The sequence below is a fragment of the Brassica napus genome, unplaced genomic scaffold, assembly GCF_020379485.1.
Source record: "Brassica napus cultivar Da-Ae unplaced genomic scaffold, Da-Ae ScsIHWf_979;HRSCAF=1379, whole genome shotgun sequence".
Lineage (NCBI taxonomy): Eukaryota > Viridiplantae > Streptophyta > Magnoliopsida > Brassicales > Brassicaceae > Brassica > Brassica napus.
In genome coordinates, this window is record NW_026017013.1 from 30,001 (window position 1) to 37,500 (window position 7,500).

Here is a 7,500-nt window from a genome sequence, read left to right on the forward strand (position 1 = left end):
GATCAGTACACGAATCAGTCCACGGGAAGGGCCAGCATGCTGATATGTGTGGTCAGCATGCTGATATGAGTTCAGTACACGGATCAGTACACGGATCAGTACACGGACAGTCCACGGGAAGGGCCAGCATGCTGATATGTGTGGTCAGCATGCTGATATGAGTTCAGTACACGGATCAGTACACGAATCAGTCCACGGGAAGGGCCAGCATGCTGATATGTGTACTGACATGGTGCATTAGTTGGCTGAAATCAGTACCCGGACAGTCCACGGGAAGGGCCAGCATGCTGATATGTGTGGTCAGCATGCTGATATGAGTTTAGTACACGGATCAGTCCACGGATCAGTACACGGACAGTCCACGGGAAGGGCCAGCATGCTGATATGTGTGGTCAGCATGCTGATATGAGTTCAGTACACGGATCAGTACACGGATCAGTACACGGACAGTCCACGGGAAGGGCCAGCATGCTGATATGTGTGGTCAGCATGCTGATATGAGTTCAGTACACGGATCAGTACACGAATCAGTCCACGGGAAGGGCCAGCATGCTGATATGTGTGGTCAGCATGCTGATATGAGTTCAGTACACGGATCAGTACACGGACAGACCACGGGAAGGGCCAGCATGCTGATATGTGTGGTCAGCATGCTGATATGAGTTCAGTACACGGATCAGTACACGGACAGTCCACGGGAAGGGCCAGCATGCTGATATGTGTGGTCAGCATGCTGATATGAGTTCAGTACACGGATCAGTACACGAATCAGTCCACGGGAAGGGCCAGCATGCTGATATGTGTGGTCAGCATGCTGATATGAGTTCAGTACACGGATCAGTACACGGATCAGTACACGAATCAGTCCACGGGAAGGGCCAGCATGCTGATATGTGTGGTCAGCATGCTGATATGAGTTCAGTACACGGATCAGTACACGGACAGTCCACGGGAAGGGCCAGCATGCTGATATGTGTGGTCAGCATGCTGATATGAGTTCAGTACACGGATCAGTACACGGATCAGTCCACGGGAAGGGCCAGCATGCTGATATGTGTACTGACATGGTGCATCAGTTGTCCAAAATCAGTACACGGACAGTCCACGGGAAGGGCCAGCATGCTGATATGTGTGGTCAGCATGCTGATATGAGTTCAGTACACGGATCAGTCCACGGACAGTCTGTGTGTGCTAACGGACAGGCACGGACGTCCTGCGTGTGCTGACGGACGTCCTGTGTGTACTGAACAGACAGCCCCCGTGGGCCAAATCACCCGAACAGTCCACAGGAAGGGCCAGCATGCTGATATGTGTACTGTCGGACGACCACAGACGTCCTGTGTGTGCTGACGGACGTCCTGTGTGTACTGACGGACGTCCTGTGTGTGCTGACGGACGTCCTGTGTGTACTGACGGACACACGGACGTCCTGCGTGTGCTGACGGACGCCCTGTGTGTGCTGACGGACGGCCACGGACGTCCTCTGTGTACTGACGGACGTCCTGTGTGTGCTGACGGACGCCACGGACGTCCTCTGTGTACTGACGGACGGCCACGGACGTCCTTTGTGTGCTGACGGACGTCCTGTGTGTACTGACGGACGTCCTGCGTGTGCTGACGGACACACGGACACACACGGACAGTCACGGACATCCTGCGTGTGCTGACGGACGTCCTGCGTGTGCTGACGGACGTCCTGCGTGTGCTGACGGACGTCCTGTGTGTGCTGACGGACGTCCTGTGTGCACTGACGGACACACGGACACACACGGACAGCCACAGACGTCCTGCGTGTGCTGACGGACGTCCTGCGTGTGCTGACGGACGTCCTGTGTGTGCTGACGGACGTCCTGTGTGCACTGACGGACACACGGACACACACGGACAGCCACGGACGTCCTGCGTGTGCTGACGGACGTCCTGTGTGTGCTGACGGACGTCCTGTGTGCACTGACGGACACACGGACACACACGGACAGCCACGGACGTCCTGCGTGTGCTGACGGACGTCCTGTGTGTACTGAACAGACAGCCCACGTGGGCCAAAATCACCCGAACAGTCCACGGAGCGTGCTGATATGTGTACTGATGGACAGCCGGACGTCCTGTGTGTGCTGACGGATGGCCACGGACGTCCTGTGTGTGCTGACGGACGGCCACGGACGTCCTGTGTGTGCTGACGGACACACACGGACGTCCGTGTGTACTGAACAGAGAGCCCACGTGGGCCAAAATCACCCACGGACAGCCAAAATCACCCGAGAAGCCAAAAATGCAAAAATTTGTTGTGAACAATAGGGGAATTCGTGTATATTATTAATTAATCAAAGTGTTCCCTTATATAGGGGATTACAAGATATGGATAAAAGGAAATAGTACATATCCTTATCCTAAAGTAAAAAGGAAAACCTCTTATAGATAAACATGAAGAGAAAAGGAAACTTCCTAAATCTAAGGTCGGTCCAATGCTTTGGCCGCCTCTCTCTCTCTCTCTTGGACGCGGTCTTGGTCTTGGGCCTGGACACGGTCCGTTCTTCCTTTACATGGTTACTAGCTATCCACATTGTTCTTAACACTCCCCCTTGGATGCTATAACCATATGGGCTCGTACCATGCACGATGTTGCCTCGTTAAAACCTCTCTAGGAAAACCAAAAACCCAAGGTGGGAAAAATGGAAACCATAGACAGGAAAAAGAGTACAACGCATGATACTCCCCCTGATGAAGGCATCACTGAAGATCCTTCAGCCGGCGCATCCCTATCTGATGAACCAGCTTCCTGTGTGTTGAGGTAGGCAGAGACTTGGTGAAAAGGTCGGCTGAGTTGTCGCTTGATCGAACTTGAACTACTTGAACCTCCTTTGTCTTCTGCAAGTCGTGGGTGAAGAAGAACTTGGGCAGGATGTGCTTGGTCCTGTCTCCCTTGATGTATCCTTCCTTGAGCTGAGCAATGCACGCCGCATTGTCTTCGTAGATGATCGTTGGTTCCTCCTTCTCTTGTCCCACGGCCAGACCACTCTCTCTTAAGACATGGCCGGTCATGTTCCTCAACCAGACAAGCTCCCGGCTTGCCTCATACATGGCTATGATCTCGGCATGATTGGATGATGTGGCTACTAAGGACTGCTTGGTAGAACGCCAGCTTATTGCGGCTCCACTATGTGTGAATACATATCCCGTTTGAGATCTAGCCTGGTGTGGGTCAGATAAGTACCCAGCATCTGCATATCCGACCATGTTCTCTCCTGGCCGGTTAGTATAGAACAAACCGAGATCCTTTGTTCCTTGCAGATATCTGAACAGATGTTTCACTCCGTTCCAGTGCCTTAAAGTCGGACAAGAACCAAATCTTGATAGTAAGCTCACGGCAAAGCTTATGTCCGGTCTAGTATGACTAGCCAAGTACATTAAGGCCCCAATGGCACTTAGGTAAGGCACTTCCGGTCCGAGTGCTTCCTCGTCCGGCTTCTTTGGTCCGAATGGGTCCTTCTCAAGGTCTAAGGCCCTCACGACCATAGGACATGGCAAGGGATGAGCCTTGTCCATATAGAATTGCTTGAGTATCTTTTCTGTATAAGTTTCTTGGTGCACAAGGATGCCATTCTCTTTATACTCAAACTGTAATCCCAAACAAAACTTAGTCTTCCCTAAGTCTTTCATCTCGAATTCTTTCTTTAGACATTCAACTGTTTGGGAAATCTCTCCAGAGGTTCCTATAATATTCAGGTCGTCCACATAGACAGACATGATCACGTAGCCCTTGCTGTCAAACTTCTTTATGAATATACATGGACTTATTGGATCATTCTTATAACCCTCTTTCACTAGGTACTCGGATAATCTATTGTACCACATTCGACCTGATTGCTTTAAACCATATAAGGCTTTGTTCAACTTTATGCAATGTTGTTCTCGAGAACCTTTCTTGTCTTTGAGCTCAATGCCCTCTGGAACTTTCATATGTATCTCATTATCCAGTGGTCCGTATAGGTATGCAGTTACTACATCCATTAGGCGTAAGTCAATGTTTTCTTTCACTGCCAGACTGATTAGATATCTCAGTGTAGTTGCATCCACCACAGGGGAGTAAGTCTCCTCATAATCTATTCCAGGTCTTTGGGAGAATCCTTGTGCTACAAGCCGTGCTTTGTATCTCACTACTTCTCCTTTCTCGTTTCTCTTCCTTACAAAGACCCATTTGTATCCCACTGGTTTGACATCTCTTGGTGTCAATGTTATAGGGCCAAAAACGCCTCTCTTTCTCAATGATTCTAACTCCACGTTAATAGCTTCTTTCCATTTGATCCAATCTGATCTTAGCATGCATTCTTGTATGGACGTGGGTTCTAGATCCTCATCTTTATCCATGATCTCAAGTGCTACCTTGTATGCAAATAAATCATCAACGTTGATATCTTTTCTGTTCCATTGTTTTCCAGACATTACATGGTCTATAGAGATCTCTTGGTTGTCCGGCTCTTCTGTCCCGTGAAGCCCAGCGTCCCGGACCTCACTTTGAGGAACGGCCGGATCATCGGGTGTGGCCGGTACGCATGGCTCGACCGTCCTGGTCGGCTCGACCGGTCCATCTATGTCCTGGACGGTTTCTTTGATGCTCTCGGATCCAGCACCTCTCTTGGACTTCCGAGGCTGTTTGTCTTTGGAACCAATTGGTCTACCACGTTTTAAACGTTGCTTAGACTCTGTAGCCACTTGACATTGTCCATCTTGGACGTTCAATCTTATGGGTGCATTACAAGCCGGGTTGTGTGACATTGTTACTCTATTTGGGTCAGCAAATGTATCTGGCAACTTGTTAGCTAGCTCTTGTAGATGTATAATCTTTTGGACTTCTAGATCACACTCTCTAGTCCGAGGATCTTGCCAAGATATTGATGGTCTAAACCATTCTAAATCTTTTGAAATCAACCGGCTGTTATCTCCCCCTAAGGACGGATATTTGGACTCATCAAACTGTGAGTCTTCGTATCTGGCCTTAAACAAATCACCGGTTGTTGGCTCAAGATACTTTATGATACTTGGGGAGTCATATCCTACGTATATTCCCATCCTCCTTTGTGGTCCCATCTTAGTTCTCTGTGGTGGAGCAATTGGAACGTAGACGGCACATCCGAATGTCTTGATGTGGGACACGTCTGGCTCTTGACCCGTGAGTAGTTGGGATGGTGAATATCTATGTTCACTAGATGGCCTGATGCGAATCAGTTCCGTTGCATGTAAAACCGCATGTCCCCATGCTGATACCGGAAGTTGAGACTTCATAAGCAGTGGCCGGGCTATCAGCTGGATCCGTTTAATGAATGATTCGGCCAAGCCGTTCTGTGTATGGACATGTGCCAGGGAGTGCTCTACTCTTACCCCCATGGACATACAGTATTCATTAAACGCTTGGGACGTGAATTCACCAGCATTGTCTAGACGTATAGTCTTAAGAGGGAAATCTGGAAAGTGTGCTCTCAGCCTTATCATTTGGGCAAGCAGCCGTGCAAAGGCTAGGTTCCTAGTGGATAGTAGGCAGACATGTGACCATCTGGTCGATGCATCAATGAGGACCATGAAGTATCTAAACGTCCCACAAGGTGGGTGTATTGGTCCACATATGTCTCCTTGAATCCTTTCCAGAAAGTTTAAGGTTTCTTTGTGAACCTTGGCTGGTGATGGCCTGATTATGAGTTTCCCTTGTGCACATGCTGCACATGTGAGATTTCGTGGGATAACTCCTTTGAACGTGTGCCCTTGTGAATTCATCATCAGTTTTCGCATCATTCCTGTTCCGGGATGGCCAAGCCGGTTATGCCATAAAGTGAATAGCTCGGAGGCATTGGCCTCGATCATACTGATCCTTGCATAGTACAGACCAGTGGTCATTGCGGGCATTGTCTCTAGGATCTTTTTATTGCCTTTGGTGATCAAGGTTATGTTAAGGAATTCTTTGTTTCCTTCTTCCCATGTTTCAAGGTGAAAACCGTTTAATCTTATATCCTTGAAACTCAATAAGCTTCTTCTAGAGCTTGGGGAATACAAGGCGGTTTTGATCTCTAGGTGAGTGCCCTTAGGCATCATCACATAGGCTTGGCCGTGACCTTCAATCAGGCTAGCCTCACCCGCAATGGTGTGTACCTTTGCACTTTGCATTGTGAGATTTATAAAGTACCTTTTGTCTCTAAGTATTGTGTGACTTGTGCCACTATCCACCACAAGTACACTCATCTCATCATTCATTCTATAAATAAAATAAACTTTAGAGACTTCATAAGATGTTTAAAACTCTTCTTATTAAAAATTCCATTACATAAAATAAAAACACCAAATCAAAACATAAAGCAATAAGACAATGTGATTCGAAAACTAGTCCTTGAGACAATCGGATGTCTCAAAATCCATTAGGTCATCTTGGTTATCCTTGTCGGATTCATTGTCAGCATCATACCCATATCCCTTGTCCTCATGGACGTTTTCTTGGATCATGTTTGCCTCCGGGTTCTTGTTCTTGATGCTCTCTTGGTAGAGGTCGCACAAGTGTTTCGGAGTTCTACAATTCTTTGCCCAATGATTGTCACTGCCGCATCTATGGCATAGAGACTTGTTGGACGTGTAAGATGGTTTGGATATGCCACCTCGTCCGCGGCCGTAGCTGCCTCGACCCCGGCCGTAATTGGAACCACGACCACGGTTATTGTGGTTTCCTTTCCGGCCAGTTGAGTAGCCATCTCGGCCGTTTGAGTTGTCACGTCCACGCCTCTTGAATCCACCACGGCTATTGCCGTATGGTTTCTTGTTGTCTTGGACGTAATAGGTTTCATTGGGAGGATCTTTCTTCTCGACCTCATGGGCTTCGGGTAGTGGTGCTGTCCCGGCCGGTCTAACCCCGTTACTCTTTAGTAGGAGTTCATTGTTTGCCTCGGCCAGGAGTAGACATGAGATCAGATCAGTATATGTGGCAAAGCCCTTTGTCCTGTATTGCTCTTGCAACACAGAATTCGAGTGGTTGAAAGTTGTATAGGTCTTTTCAAGCATCATGCTATCGGTTACCTCTTCACCACACAGCTTTAGTATTGAGACAATCTTGAATAGAGCTGAATTGTAATCATCCACGACTTAGTCTAGATGATCCATCTTGCTTTGGAAGCAACACCATCCTGTGGTGATCATATCTATTCTTTAAAGCCATCCAAAGATCTAGTGGATTCTCGATTGTCATGTACTGATCTTTAAGACCATCAATGAGATGATGCGCATAAGGCCTAAGGCTCTGTATCGGTTCTTTTCATTCTCATTGTTGTCTTCGATGATAGTATCACCGAGTCCTTTGGACTTTAGACTAATCCTTGTGTCTAGTGCCCACTGCAGTAATTGTCTCCGGAGAGATTGAGGGGTGCATAGTCTCTGTTTGCTATTTTCGACATCTGAATCACATCATCATGTAAGGTATTAGGTTCACAATGTGATTCACGTGGCCGCAGGATATAAGCAAGCTCG